Below are 15,231 nucleotides of genomic sequence, written 5' to 3'. Positions count from 1 at the left end.
TCACCTTTCTTAATATCGCCAATGCCTAGCACACAGCTGGGTGCAGAGGAGAGACACAGTAAAACTTTGTTGAAAAAAAAAGGTGATATGAATCCAGTATTACTCACAACATGCTGAAGTAAACTCCTGCTGGGTTTAAAGACTTCAGCAACTAAGAATGAAAATAAAATCGGAGAAAGCATATGGAATCTCTGTAGAGAGGAGAAACCCTTCTACATACTGAAAATATTGAAGTTGTCATCAGAGAAAAGATGGATATTTGTATAAATATAAAAAATTTTTAAAATATGGTAAAATCTATTTAAATAAGTAGAAATGCAACAGAATGGGGGAAATGTGATAAACGTAACTAAAGTTTTGCATTCAGTATACACAATTGGTACATATATGTAAGGTCTTATTCCATAATCGGAAAAAGGAAATACACGCAAAAAATGACAAACTATAAAAATGTACTGCCCCAGCAACAATTCAAGAATGCAGATTTTAAAAGCTTGGAGGGAACATTAAATTCTTGTTAAAATAAAAAAAAATAATAAGCCCCACTGTTCACAATGCTGTGGAAAAATACAATGATTAATGTTGACATAAGTTACTTCAATCTGGAGAGCAATAGGCAATATGAAAAAAAAGAACCAGCAGATGTTGATATGCAACACTTTACAGTTTCACTTTGGGGGGTACGTCATGACCAGTTAACCTAAAAGACAGCTAAAAGTAAGTTACATAAAGAAGTTCCTAGCAGGGTTGTTTATATATTCTGAAAACTGGAAACAATCCAAGTGCCAAATGATAAAATTAGGGGATATAAATGCAATGGGGATCTATCAGGGTCACATTAATCTGATAAGCTTATGGACTGTGTCCAGCTGTGGAGTCTGATATGAAGTAAGGAAAAAAGAAAAAGACAAAATCTAAAACATGTACATACTGGTTGCAGCCTCATAAAGGTCAGAAGGAAATTCAGAGATGTTATATCCTGCTCAGCTTTTAATCTTTCCTGATTCCTCTGTGAATAAAATTTCTTCCCCTTTTTAAAAGAAAGTTTTTGAAAAAAAGATCTGACTGTATAATCATTTAATTGGTATGCAATGTCCATAAAGTTTATCACTGGCTATTATGATTATAATTGTTATTATTTAATGCACCAAGGCCAAGTTTGTTTTTTAAGTAAAAGCCAACTAATTAAAAGAAAGGGCACACAGTGGCTGCAAAATCACACCCTCTATCACATTTCAGCTTCCATGTACCAGAACATTCTTTCCCTGCATGTACACATCCTAGGGGGCGCCCTTCTCCTGCAACCTCCTCTTGCTCTTCATTTCTGCTGCTCCTTTATAATTATGCAAGATTAGTTCATATTGGTATGATTATGCCTTGATATCTTTAAAGATACTTTAAAAGTCTAAAAAGGCAAAGCCAAGAATAATTCAGAGTAAGAGGGAGAACTGCACAGACTCACTAAGGAAGCAGAGGGGTATGAGGAAAATGACTGCCCCAGAGGCTGTGCTCCACCTCCAGAACCAGCTCAGTCCCAAGGGTTCCTCACCTCAGACAAGCTCCTCAGTCTCTCTGGGCTTTACGCTCCTCGGGTTTCATAATGTTGGGTTGGACCACATGACGTCTTAGGTCTTTTCCTTAAATTTAACCCTCTTAGAAAATGGGGGAAGTGTGATCTGTCACTTGCTTGACTCATGGTCAAGGAAAATCATTTCTCTAAAGTTTGGTCCTACCTTTTAATCCTTTTTGCAATTCATGAGATTATTTTTAAATTCATTGTCTCCATTTCCTCCTGAATCTGTTGATATGACATTATTTTTTGGCCATTGTGTTTTCATTTTATGGAGTCCTCTGAACCATTTTTTTAAATAAGCTTTATTTTTTGAACAATTTCAGATTTACAGATTCTGAGGCATTTGTGACATATAGAGTGTTCTTTTAATACTTGTCAAACATAGAAAATGCTTATAATTTTGGCTAAAACAGCTACTTTGTAAAAGCTAAAATATTTCTGCATTTTCTTTTACTGGAAAAATAATGGAGATAAAAGAACTGCTAATTAGGAATATACCATCTTGATTCATAACCAGTATCTGGGTATAGTTAAGCAGCTAAAATGTTTCTTTTCTTTTTTGTTTTAATAGCATATCTCTCCTTTTATGACACAGGGAAATGGCACAAAATTAAGCGTTAGAAATCCCATTATGTATAAATTTATGTCAAATATTTATAGAAACAAACATTAAAATGTAAGTGATGAAATTCTTTAAAAATGTCAACTTCTGTGGAAGAAGAGCAAATTATTCACCAATCATATTTCTTTAGATGTTCTCATAGGCTCTTGCTGCATTATAGAAATTTCTGGAAGGCCAGCCATTTTGCACAGATTACATTTCTTAGAACTATTAGGTAGTGACTCCTTAAAGAAATAGCTTAAGACTTAAGGACTCACTTGAGACAGGAAGCCAAATAAATAAATGAATAAAAGAACGAAAAGAAAAGAAATCAATGACATTTTACATATCTTTAATTAATAACAGTGAGTCTGCATTACCAATTTCCATGTACTATTCCACACTTGATAAAAACTTTTTTGCTTACTTTTCCTAGAGCTTCAACAGGATATTTATAAATTCATTTTGCTTTGTTATAGAAATTTGCACAATAATGGGTCTTATGACTCAGAGTTCCTAAATCCTGCTTCTGAGAAATTGCCTTGTTCCCAAGGGCCCAGAATAACTTGGCTATTTTATAGAAAAAAAAAAGTTTTAAATAACCTCTATTCAGCCTACTTGTTGGATATCTCTAAATTCCTTTTTCAACAACATTTATTAACTCCATCCATTATAACCTCATGTGAAAGCATCTACTGCTCTATCTCCCCTCCTCTTAACACGCAGCTTACCCCTTTCTCTCCTTGATGCTTCCTGTGCAATTCCAAGGTCTGTTTCCATTTCCCTTTACTTATTCCAAGGGTTCACTAAATTAACTTCTACCCCTTCTCCACTGTCTCTTTTTACCAGCTTTTTATATTCCTCTGTTTATTCTTTTTCTAATGGTCCCCAACAAGAACATATCAGCTTCCTGCCTGCCTTTCTACCTTCCTGCTTTTCCTGATTGCCTTTCTGCCTTTCCAGACACTCCAATCCAAAAGCCATTATGTGGGCCAAGCAAGACAAGCATCTGAAGCATCTGTGTGGAGGGCAGGGTGTGGCCATAGCCAACAGCAGATGTTGGAAAAGCTGAGATGAACAAGCTCCTCCATTGAGGAGGAAGATGAATGGGTTGGGGTTCCTGAGATTTGATGAGGAGCAGTGGAGCCTGAGGTGAGTAAGGTGGGGGCCCACATGGTGAAGTGGGGGACAGTGGCAGCTCAGAGTGGGGGTTTAGAGCAGGAGAAAGGTCAGGACCACATCCACATGGGGCAAGGGTGGGAGAAAGTGATGGTTACAGGAGACGGAGTGCATATCAGGATGGTTGATCCAACAACAAAATACGTTATGGATAACTGGAACCAAGTTTCTTGTTGTCAAATAAGGTGGTTACAAATGTGGTGTTGGATTGGAATTGGAAGTATTAGTATAAACTGATGGGTCTCAGTATGGAGAGATATAGAAACAAATATAGGGGTGTGTGTGTGTGTGTGTGTGTGTGTGTGTGTAGCGGCAATGGGCAAGTCCAGTGTACAGATCTTGGTTTGTAAATACCACTCCCATTAAAAGGAAACAGTGCTACTTGGAGAGAAGTCTGATTCTGGGGCTGGGGCAGGGAAAGTACAGGATGTGTCTGGAAAATTATGTCAGAAAGTAAGGAAGAACTCAAAGACTAATGGGTATGTGTCAAAGGGATACAGGGACTAGGCTGAAAGAGCTCCCACTGGCCAAATCTAGAACCATTTGAGCACCAAAACAAATAATGATATCAGTAGATTACAATTCATTGAATACAGTAGGAATTCACCGAATGAATGAATAAAAAAAGCTATTTCTTTTATTTTTTTATTTTTTAAATTAGTGAACAGCTCCTTTCTATTAAAAAAGCTATTTCTTACAACAATATAATGCCAACTGATAAATGTGGAAATACTGATAGGAGTAGAAAATTTTTACATGATAATTATCAGAGTAATAACTAATTGAGCCAAGAAACATATTGTTGCTGAAACTGATGAATACAAATTTGATGAGAAACAAGATAGTCACATAATTTTTAAATTGTCCTGTAATCCTCCAGAGTGTCAAGGTCATGATAGCCAAGGAAGAGTAGAAATTGTCCTGGACTGAAGGAGATGAAAGAGACCTACCAGTAAACACAAAACATGATCTTGGGCTGGATTCTTTGCTATGAGGGATGTTATTAGGATAACTGGTAAAACTTGCATAGGTCTGAAGATTCGATGATATTAATGAATCAATATTAATTTCTTGATTTTGACGGTTGCATTATGTCTATGTGGAAGAATGTTCTAGTATGCAGAATGCTAAAATATTCCAAAGTCAGGGTATCAGGTCTGCAACTTACAAATGATTCAGGGGGAAATGTTCTCCATATGCTTCCTGTAAGATTTCTGTATGTTTGAAATGACTTCAAAATTAAAAGATAAAATATAAAAAAGACTGTGCTGATTGGGAATCTTTGATTGAAACCAAGGAAACTGATAGTGAGCAACTTGAAAAATAAAGAAGTATATTTACTAGCAAGAGACTGGATAGCCAGAAGGAAGACATGAATAAAAACAGGCTTGGGCCGGGCGCAGTGGCTCAAGCCTGTAATCCCAGCACTTTGGGAGGTCGAGGCGGGTGGATCACGAGGTCAAGAAATGGAGACCATCCTGGTCAACATGGTGAAACCCCGTCTCTACTAAAAATACAAAACATTAGCTGGGCATGGTGGCACGTGCCTGTAATCCCAGCTACTCAGGAGGCTGAGGCAGGAGAATTGCCTGAACCCAGGAGGCAGAGGTTGCGGTGAGCCGAGATCACGCCATTGCACTCCAGCCTGGGTAACAAGAGCGAAACTCCGTCTCAAAAAAAAAAAAAAACAGGCTTGGGAAGGACAGGCAGCAGGCAGCTCTGGGAATCTCAGCCACAGGCAGGCTGCTCTATCCCATTCTGAGGGCCTCCTGTCAGCATCTCCACCAGGGGGAGGCTTGAGCTTCAACCTTGGCTTGCCTCCCCAAGTTCAGGTTTGCCAGGATGAGAAGTTCCACTGCTCCACTTGCCTCTCATAGTTCCTGTTTCCCCTTGGTTTCACTATCTTGTCAGCCCTTCCATACTTTCAAGAAGCTTTTGTTTTCAGCAGGAGGGCTTGTCCAAATAATCTGACTATATTCTCAAAAAAGAGAAATCACTGCTTTAGTCTCTTCACAGTACAAACCATTTTCTAAACATTCTGTGTATTTGTTTCCTTTCTGTCTCCTCCAGCAGATTGACAACTTGCTAAATATCATACCTTTTCACAGGGCAGAAACTAGCATGAGCACAGAGGACCTCCTGTATCAGACACCCCACAAGCCTCCAAAGGCTGGCCCAGGCACTTCTTCTTCACGTTTCCCGAGACAGTAAGAATGCATCCGTTCTTCACACATCACTCGTGAAACCATCTTCAAAATCTGGCTTGCCTGGGCTCACTACCCCAGCTGCTGCCTTTCAGTTTCCATGCCCTTCCACCTCCACCCAGTATGTGCTGGGAATGGCTCTTCTTTCTCTGGAAAATTCCCCTTTATCTTTAATACCTTAGTCAAACACTGCCTGCTCTGTGAAGCTTTCCCCATCATCCTTGGCGAAGGCCCCATAGCATCTTCTACCTATCTCTACTATTGTACTGAAATTCTTCACGTATTTTGCTAGTCCCCCACTGTAATGCCATATTCATCAGTGTATTCCCAATACGTAGTAGAAGCCCTACAAATGTTCTCAACATCCTAGAGCTTCAGAGCAGATTGATGCTCTCTGGTCAACCTCATCTCAAGTATGACGGACTCTCAAGTTACCTAGGGAACGCTTAAAAATGCAGTTCCTGGCTTTGACCCCAGGATATTGCAATTAATCTGTGTGTGTGTGTGTGTGTGTGTGTGTGTGATGACTTTAATGGTTGGCTACAGTATGCATACACATACAAGAAGTAGTAGGGTAGCTGAAGCACAAAATACAACATAGGGACCAATACATTTGCAAAACATTCAAAATCCTTATAAAAAAGGCTGTATTGGTCCTTTCAACTTTGTCATTATTCAGCTTAGCCTGTATGGCCATTCAGTGGGGTAATAGGGGAGGGCAATTCATGAGACTTGGTTCCCTTTCCTATAGTCCCACAGTTTGTAAGTTTCAGGAAATGTATGTAGGGGTGAGGGTAAAGGGTGGGATTTAGGCCTGGTCCGGTCTCCCTTTATATAAAAGAGCTGACATCCATCTCACATGGCTTAGGTGTACATTCCCCAAAAGAAATAAAATGGTGAGGGCCCCAAAACCTGTATGTTGAACAAATATCCCTGGCAATTCTGGAAGAAATTTTGAAAAGTGCTATTCTAGACTGTTTTAAACCTATAGCCCCTTTCTCATCCACTCTGGCCTTGGTGGGCCGCTCTGTAGGATGTGAGCCTCTGATAAGCCAGGCAGATGTCCCTCACGGTTTCTCTGTCATGCTGGTGTTTTGATGCTTGTTGCCACTTTCTTAGTCAGATTTCCACAGAGGCTTACTTGAGGCTTCAATTTTGCTGAACTCTGCTTTAGGTGATTTTATATCCTGCATCAATTCATATTCGCTTTGACTCTTAGTTTTCAAACTTCACGGTTTCTATTGCCAAGTCCAAACAAGTCTGAACTCCCCACTCTGCCCCACCTCCCCACTGCATGTAATTTCCTATCATAACTGGTAAGACCTCCTGGGCCCTGCCAGCCACTCTGCCCAAGGTTTCCAAAGGCTTCTACCTAAGCTTTTCCTTACATCCACAATGCTTCCTAAAACGCTGTGACAAAAGTCAAGATGAATGGAAACGCTGAAGAAAAATCCACTTCTTTTTCAGATATAAAATTGACTTTTTGAATTTCACTGGATGCTAGTTTAAGGAACTGAAATATCTGCATTCTCAGGCTTCATTAAGCAGTGTCCCTGTCATGTGCAGGGAAGAGAAATCCCAAGGCTCTTCTGCTTCCTGGACTGTGATACTTTTTATCTTCATGCCCCCATGAACCCCACTAAATTGTTTTCTTATCTGCTTCCCCCAGGAATGTAAGCAAGCTACATCTGACACAGTTAACCAACATCAAGATGGTCCCAGCAGCACAGCATTCTCAGGCAGTTATTCTCAGGTTCCAGTTAATGTCGTAAGTGACATGATCTCATCTAAGTCATCAGGTCTGGGCTACAGAATGCTGAGAAAATCTGCTGATTATCATATGGGGATAACAAATGAGAGTTTCCAATTAACAAAAAATCGGTTTGTACTTTTCCCAGAAACAAGCTGAAATGTCCACACAAGCGAGAAGGATAATATAAATGTGTGAATTAAGTAGATTTAAGAAAATAAGACTTACTGTGAATTGTGGGGAAATAAGAACAAATTTCACTAAAAGGTATTCAGATTAAAGAAAAACTGTGCTAGACATTCCTACAAAATAAAGTGCTGACCTGCCATCCTGCCATATTCATCTATAGCCTTAAAAGACGTATTTGGTATGTTTTTAGCTAGGAATTTTAGTTAGGTTCTAGGTTAAGCTACTAATGAAAAGACTTTAAAATTCAGTGGCTCAAATAAGACATTTATTTTTATAACAGACTAGAAGTAGATAGACAGTCCAGGGCTGTAGGCAGCTCTGCTCCATGAGTACACTCAGGTATCAAAGCTGGTGGCACAGCTCAGCCGTCTTCCACACGTGCTTCCACCTGTATCAGAGTTTGTTGCAGCTGCCAAAGGCAGGAGAAAGGCATGTCCCTGAAGTTGTACACAACACTTCCACCTAACTGCATGGGTTCTCCTGGAATACTACTAAAACCCATGGAGGGAGTTGTAATACTAACAGACAGAAAGGGATAATAGATACTGAGGGGTGGCAACAGTTTCTGCCATTGTAAGTTTTTGGGTAAAAGCCAAGTCAATCTCCATAAACCTAAGTGTATCTCCAGTCTTAAATATACATTTATTGATAAATCAATTCTGAATTAATCAGCTTTTGACCTTTGGCATTTAATTTTAACACTATGTGAATGAAGAGAACTACTCATAAATTCACTTGAGCAGCAGGAAACGCAAGAATAATGTAAGGAAGCCTGGATGCTAATGAGCCTAAAGAGCTTCAATAAAAGCAATCAATTATACTTATTAATAGTACATAATACACTGTCACAACAACTGCACAAAAAAGGGTACACATCAAGGCAAATGCAAGGGGCAAAAGTCTTATTCTTTATTATTTAAGCACTTATTATTGCTGCTTTTTGCCCATCTTATCATAGAAACCTAATAGATATACACAAACCACAGATAGCAACAAATCAGACCTCAGTAAGAAATTTTTTAAAACAATGGCATGGTACAAGATGATATGGAAACAAAATTGACTCAATCTTGGATGCTGATTCATTATGTTGGCTTTTTGGCCCCATTCCCATGAATGCCTCCTGATCCCTACTTTATTTACTGTCCTTAGTATAAGAACATGTCAACCTTGATGTATGGCATGAATCATAGTCTATGAGGCACACAGCATCCTTGCCTGTTCCGAAGCGTCGCCTTTAATTTTCCCTGGTAGAGTACATCCCCCTTTCCCTATAGCATAAAAGCCCTAGGTCTGGGGAGTTACAGCACCAGGGTCTACTTGTCTTGCTGCTCATGAACTTCCATCCATAAGTTCCCCAAATAAGTGACCCTTTAGTGACAAACTGGATTTGTCTGTCTCATCCTTTGATTTCTCAGTTCCCTCAGCATTTGGGAGCCACTTTGTATATGATCCTTTCATGGAACAAATGTGTCTAAGAATGAACTGGCACATCTCTGATAGTGAGTTTTAGTTGGTGGCAACCTAGACCACAGGAAAGGCTGATTGGCTACAAAATCACAGCATTCCTAAGATTCTTTTTATTTGATTTCTATTCCCTGGATTTACCTCCCTGGTATGTCTTACATTTTCATGTACCCATGATTATCCATGCTATTGTCACTGCCTGCAGTATCTCTGCCATACCGACCTCCTTACCATAAGCTCCCATGTCCCAGGCCTGGTGGTTGCTTCTGGGGTTTTCCCAGATTTTCCCCAGCAGTTAGTCCCATTATCTTCCTTGCTTCCACAGTCATACTTATAGCAGACAGAATCAAAACATATGCTGTATTCCATTGATTTCGTGTTACTATTCCCTTCAACAGTGTCCACTCATAAGATCAAGGCCTACGTCTCCTTTACTCACCTCAGCTTTTCCCTCTTCCTAGGATAGTGCCCCATACACAGCAGGTGCTTAATAATGTTACCAAGTTTGCAAACAGTAGTAGACATAGTACCATAAGGGAAAGATGAAAGAACTGAACCAAACATTAAAAAGCAAAGACAAATCTAGCTGCCCACTATACTGAAAAATGTTCCTAGTTGCCCATTCTAACTCATCATCCACTGAACTTCCCAGACCTACCCCAGGAGCCAGGTGATCACTGCAGCACTGCTTATTGTTGTGAAAAGCTAGCAAAACTTAATTTATCTATCACAAAACCATGTTGGTATAGACTGTTTAATTCATTCCCTGGAATACTCCATAGCAGTTAAAATGAATAAATTGATCTTTATTTATTAATCAATAAGAATAAATCCCAAAAAAGCATTAAATTTAAAAAACCAAGTTCTTGAACAATATGTAAATATATCATTTAAGTAAATTACATGCATTATCTTTTCAATAAAAACAGGCACATTTTTCAAAAGTAAATTTTAAAAGTAAGAACATTTCCCTCAACACCATTTTCCCTTCAGCTTCTGTGCTTTCTATAATTTGCACTATTATGAAGTTCAGGAATTAGAAGCAAAATTCCATAAGCAGGAGAGACCAGAGCTCAGGAGGCTCTGTGCCATAAAATTCTTAAGTTTCTATCAAATAGGGAAGTTCAAAACCTAATCGAGATATCCCCGAGGAATCTCTAAGTAGTTCTTCTTTGACTACATGTTAGTGAGATGAAGAAAAAAAAACTAAGAAGGATACTAATAGCCTTTAGCCTCCAAAGAAAATTTAGAGTGCTCAAGGAAATGAAATTTAAATGTATGGCTTTTAAAACCTTGGCTGTTAACAAAGGATGCATCCAATGGTGAGTAGGAAAGAATCCCCATGCCAGGAAGGAAGACTAGAAACTCTCTACTCCTAAGAGGGAGGGCTTCAATGTCTGCTTACCCAATTTCCAAAGTCTAAGAAAAAATGATATAGGGAAGGACTATTAAACGGGAAATGAGGAGATCTAGATTTATAACTTCTCTCCATTTGCCCCCACCTTCAAATCCATTCTCTGCTCTGTTCCAAGTTTGGAGAGGCTAGGTTCTATGAGTCATACTTATAGCAGTTTCACCCAGTTTATAGTGCTGTTTCATCCAGTATCCTCCCTGCAGTCTGGCTTCTAGTTGAGTTTGCTCAATGGGACCTATCAGCAAGAGATGGAGGGTGGAAAGAGAAGTTGGGGTATCTCTTCCTCCTTTTCTACCTACTTTGGTGTCATAATTCTGGTAGTGGCTGTGTCCTTGTGAAGCTAAGGTCAGGCTGGGCTCCTCCTGAGACCTGGAATCTTTTGCTAGGTTTACCTGATAAACCATGCAGGCACCCCTCTCTCAGCACATTGCCAGAAAGAGAGGCACAGACCCCTCTACTCTCTTCCACTGCAGGCAGGTAGGACTGTCTTCTGGAGGGAAGAAATCCTTCTCCCTTCATGTTTCTGACCAGGATACATAATTCATGCCCTGAACCTCTCCCCACTTCATGTCTTAGGCTTTGAAAACAAAGGCAAGATTTCTGCTTTCTGCCTTGCCCCATGCCCCCCTAAGTTAATGGAGGAAGAAAAGAAGGAGGGGGAGAGAGGGCAGCAAGGACACAGATCACTCACTCAAAGTATCACAGCACCACCGGTCAGACCCTCCACAGCTCAGGTACACCCTGCTCGCTTCCACCCACATTTCAGCCAGTCTCAACCTCCCGACCTTGGCTCCATCATTCCACAGCTCTAGTAATGGGGGCATATAGGTTTTTTGCAAAGGTCACTTAACAAGACAGAAGCACTGTTTACTAAGTTGCATGGCATTTCCAACATGCACCCCATTCCAAATTCGCACTCTGCTGAGCACCAGACACCCCTGTGGGGGCCTCTCTAAGCCTCCTACACAGTCCTTTCCCAGACAGGCTGGAGGTGCCCCTGGAGGGCAGACAGGCGTCGGGGGGGGGGTCGGGGTCGGGGGTGGACTCTTGCACAGAGTTTGGATAAAGAGCATAAGCTTTTCTGCAGGCAAACCCTGCATCCAAACTCCAATTCTGCCAACCAGGAAGAGTGCGATTTTAGTCCTCTGTTCCCTCAAATGTAAAATGGGCATAACAAGAGTACTCAAATCATAGAGTTACTGCCAACATACATGAGAATGTACATAAGGCACCATACCTGGAACTTGAGAAGGGCTCAGTAGGGAAATCTCTGCCTTCATTATTGCTAAGACTATCCACTGCGTATGTCCCAAACTCTCTGGCTCTTCTAGAGCTCTCCTGGCCACTTTCTGCCCCTGTGGATCTGAAAAGACAGGCAGGTTAGTTGTGAAAGCGACAAAGTAGGCAACAGGATCCTGTGGTGCAATCTAAGGACCCATGACGCCCACACTGTCGTCTCCCAATGCTATACTGGGTGATGGGCCATTTGGCAAGCTGGTATTAAGTGCCCACTACATGCCAGTCATTGCATTAGATGCTAGGGCACAATGACAGTGGTCTCTCCTCTTGAGGCATTAACAGTCTCATGGACAAACAGACCTATGGCAAATCCTCCATTAAAAAAATAATGAGCACTTCATTAAAGTCAAGGGTAATATAATTGACAAGTCACAGTATTAAACGTATTCCCACTTATCATTAAAATAGATTCTGGGACAAACTCTCCATAGTATATGATCAGACTTTTGACAGAGGTGAGCCCCAAGCACAGACATGTCAGAAACATTTCTAGCCCCAACCCAGAGGATCATGGAAGGACTTTAGAAAATGTAACACCTGAGAAGAGTCTGGAAGAAGAAGTTGAAGGTTACCAGGTGGGCCAGGGGTAGGGGAGGAGAGCAGGGAATATGTAAAACAGTTACAGCTGAGCACAAGAAGTAGAAAGTGAAAACGGAGAAGTGAGTAAAAGGCAGGGCCTACTAGGCTAAATTTTAATTTGAAAAAAAAAAAAATTCTGATGGTAGTGTGAGACACGGATAGGAAGCAGGAAGCCTGGTGACAGGGAAAACATTCAGGAGGTGACTGCAATAATCCAGGAGAGAGATGAGGACAGCCCAAACTAAGGCAGTGGTGGTGACTAGCGAGGATGCATAAAAATAATGATTATGATCGTGTTTGTAATTCCATATATTATAAACAAAATTATGGTATGAATGTCAATATTCCATATATACACCCAATGTATAAATATACAGTATACCTATATAGTGAATATATACATTTATAATTGTATGCATTATTGCAAAATTATAATTTACAAAAAATACATAAGTATCATCATGTTTATGATTATTACTGAATGTTTTCTGTGTACGGGGCACTGTTCTAAGACCTCTATATGGGTTAAGTCTTCTAAACTTCACAACAGTCACTTTGTGGCAGGTGCCATTACTATTCCCATCTTCAGATGAGGAAACTTAACACAGAGTCAGATGGGGATTAAACTTGTAGAACCAGGATTCAAACTCAGGCAATTCTTACTCCAAAATCATAATTATTTCTGTGTGCTTCCAAGAGATTTTTAGAAAAAAAATATCAAATTGGTTATGGGGCTTTGGGGGCAGAAATGAAGGATTTCTTCTAGATGGTTAACTGGTGGATAGTGGAGGAAAAGATTTTCAGAGGATGATGAGCTTGTTTTGGACAAGCTGACTCTCGCACACCCATTGAACACCCAAGGAGATATGATGTCTAGTGGGAACACTGGCAGCTAGAGAGACACTGTCTTACTCACTTTTGACATCTCAGCACCTAGCCTCTTAGAGGATTTTTAGTAAGTGTGTGTTCAATGATTAGAAAATTGGAAGCCGTTAACAGAAACTACAAGAGTAGATGTGACCGTTCAGGGAAGAGTGTAATGTAAGAAGTCAGTCAATGATGGAGTCTTAGAAAGAATCAGTGTATAAAGAATAGGCAGAGGAAGATCAGCCACAGAGGTGCTGATTCAACACGTTAAGTCCTCCATGTAAGCAATACTTCTCCCTTTTTATGGCATGGTGCTGAGGTAGGAAGGGTGATGGACTATAAAATAGAAAACTATAAACATGGAGCAAAGTCAGCAATACCTAGTTATAATATGTATCTAACTTGTTATAAGAAAATGCCTAGCAAGACTTCTAAATAAAGGGATAACATGGACAATGAGGAACGTGGATGAGGGAGAAGAAAATGGTGTGGCTGGCCAAGGCAAGCCCAGACCAGGCACTGCTTACCAGACTAGCATGGCTTCCACCTCACCCTTGCCAATGGACAATGTTGATATTCATACCAGAAGCTTGTGTTGTTCTAAGACATTTACCCAACTATCCATGTGTGTTTCTACCTCTCCATGAGTTCTGTCAGCAAAAACTACTGATCATCTTCTTTTACTAACAAGGCAAAAAGCAACATCATGAAAGATACTGGTGTTGGAACCTGGTCACGTAGCTCCCTTGGTGATGAGCTGTTTAGCTGTTTATGAAACCCTCAAGGCTTTCTGTGCAAAGCTGTGCATCTTCACTGAACATAAAAAGATAAATTGAAAAAAGCCTGGCATTTATCCCCTGTGTTGGGTGGAGGTATCAGGTGCTAATTAGTTCCTAATACTTTGAATAGGAAAATGTTTAAAATGACTTTTCTCCTCCATTTTTTTTTTAACTTCATATGGTTCCCTCTATTGCCTGTCCTTAAAATTTTATCAGACCTGTGACGCCAAGTCTCATTCTCAAATACTTTCTAGGATGATCTCAGTGCCTCAGTTCTTATTGGCTAATAAAACAATTCATTCTTACACCTGTTGACCATTTGCCAACACTTTGTGTACATTACTGTTAGAATTAAACCTAAGTATGATTGTAACTTTTCATTCATATAATATAAACATTTTGTAATGCACATACAACAGAAAATTCAAATATACAAGGTACAGAACAAAGACTCCTAACACTTTCAAGAAAAAAACAAAAATGCATCATTTTATCAAAAATAAAAAACAATAAATGTTCATTAATGTTTAAGTTCAGTTTTCTAAGCCCAGACAAAGTTAGGTTGATAACTTTGATACAGATGAAAGAGAAGAACACATTTTCCCCTCTCCCTGGAGAGGAAAATGCATTATCTTCTCTTCACGGCTTTCATGTACCTGACAGCTAAACTTAGCCTTGGGCCAGTGAACAACTCACTCATTGAGTTAATGCCATAGTAATAAAGCATCTTTTGCCATATCAGTTGCAAGTTTTTGTCAAGACATTAGACAAGGATCCCAGTTCAGAAATGTCTGTGGACAGTGTCCCTCTCAGGAACACAGCTCCGAACCTGGGACTCTGTAGTGGCTCTCACGTGCCCTCCTCAGAGAGCATGCTGAGGAGCCAGAGTGAGGCTCCAGGATCCAAAGTTCCTGGACCAAGCTGAGAAGAGCTGCCCTTGGAAGTGGCTATTGCTCCCCAGAACATTCATGCAAGCTGGAGGGGCCGTGGCATGAACAGAACTGGGGAACCCCAGGATATAAAGCCTTACTTAGGCAGCAGCTTTATTAATGACAGCTTCAATCACATCACTCAGCCTTTCTGAGCCTCGCTTCTTTACCCTCAAGTAGCAATGAGGATTTTGAACCACCACCTCTCAGCTGTTTTGGGGAGTAAGTAAGATCATCAAAGAATGTTCAGGAGGACATGAAATGACAGCTGAGATCACCACCCACTTGAACTTTTCAGCCCTGTTTTCCCCTGCCATCCTGGTCTTAAGGCCACTTCAAATCCAGAGCATGGCTTGCTCCAGAAGACCTTTCTCCCAGAAAAATTTCAGGGAACACACTGT

At 40.3% G+C, this 15,231-nt stretch overlaps 1 long non-coding RNA gene across 1 annotated transcript; it reads left to right on the top strand.

Annotated features, from left to right (window-relative positions):
- The first annotated feature begins 298 nt into the window (after window positions 1-298).
- Window positions 299-6,317, top strand: LOC108303129. Its single transcript, XR_001824699.2, has 3 exons — window positions 299-309; window positions 2,756-2,765; window positions 6,202-6,317. It is a non-coding gene; the product is annotated as an uncharacterized LOC108303129 (long non-coding RNA).
- The last annotated feature ends 8,914 nt before the right edge of the window (window positions 6,318-15,231 follow it).

This window comes from Cebus imitator, unplaced genomic scaffold (genome assembly GCF_001604975.1).
Source record: "Cebus imitator isolate Cc_AM_T3 unplaced genomic scaffold, Cebus_imitator-1.0 Scaffold45, whole genome shotgun sequence".
Lineage (NCBI taxonomy): Eukaryota > Metazoa > Chordata > Mammalia > Primates > Cebidae > Cebus > Cebus imitator.
This window is presented reverse-complemented; position numbering and strand designations above follow the sequence as displayed.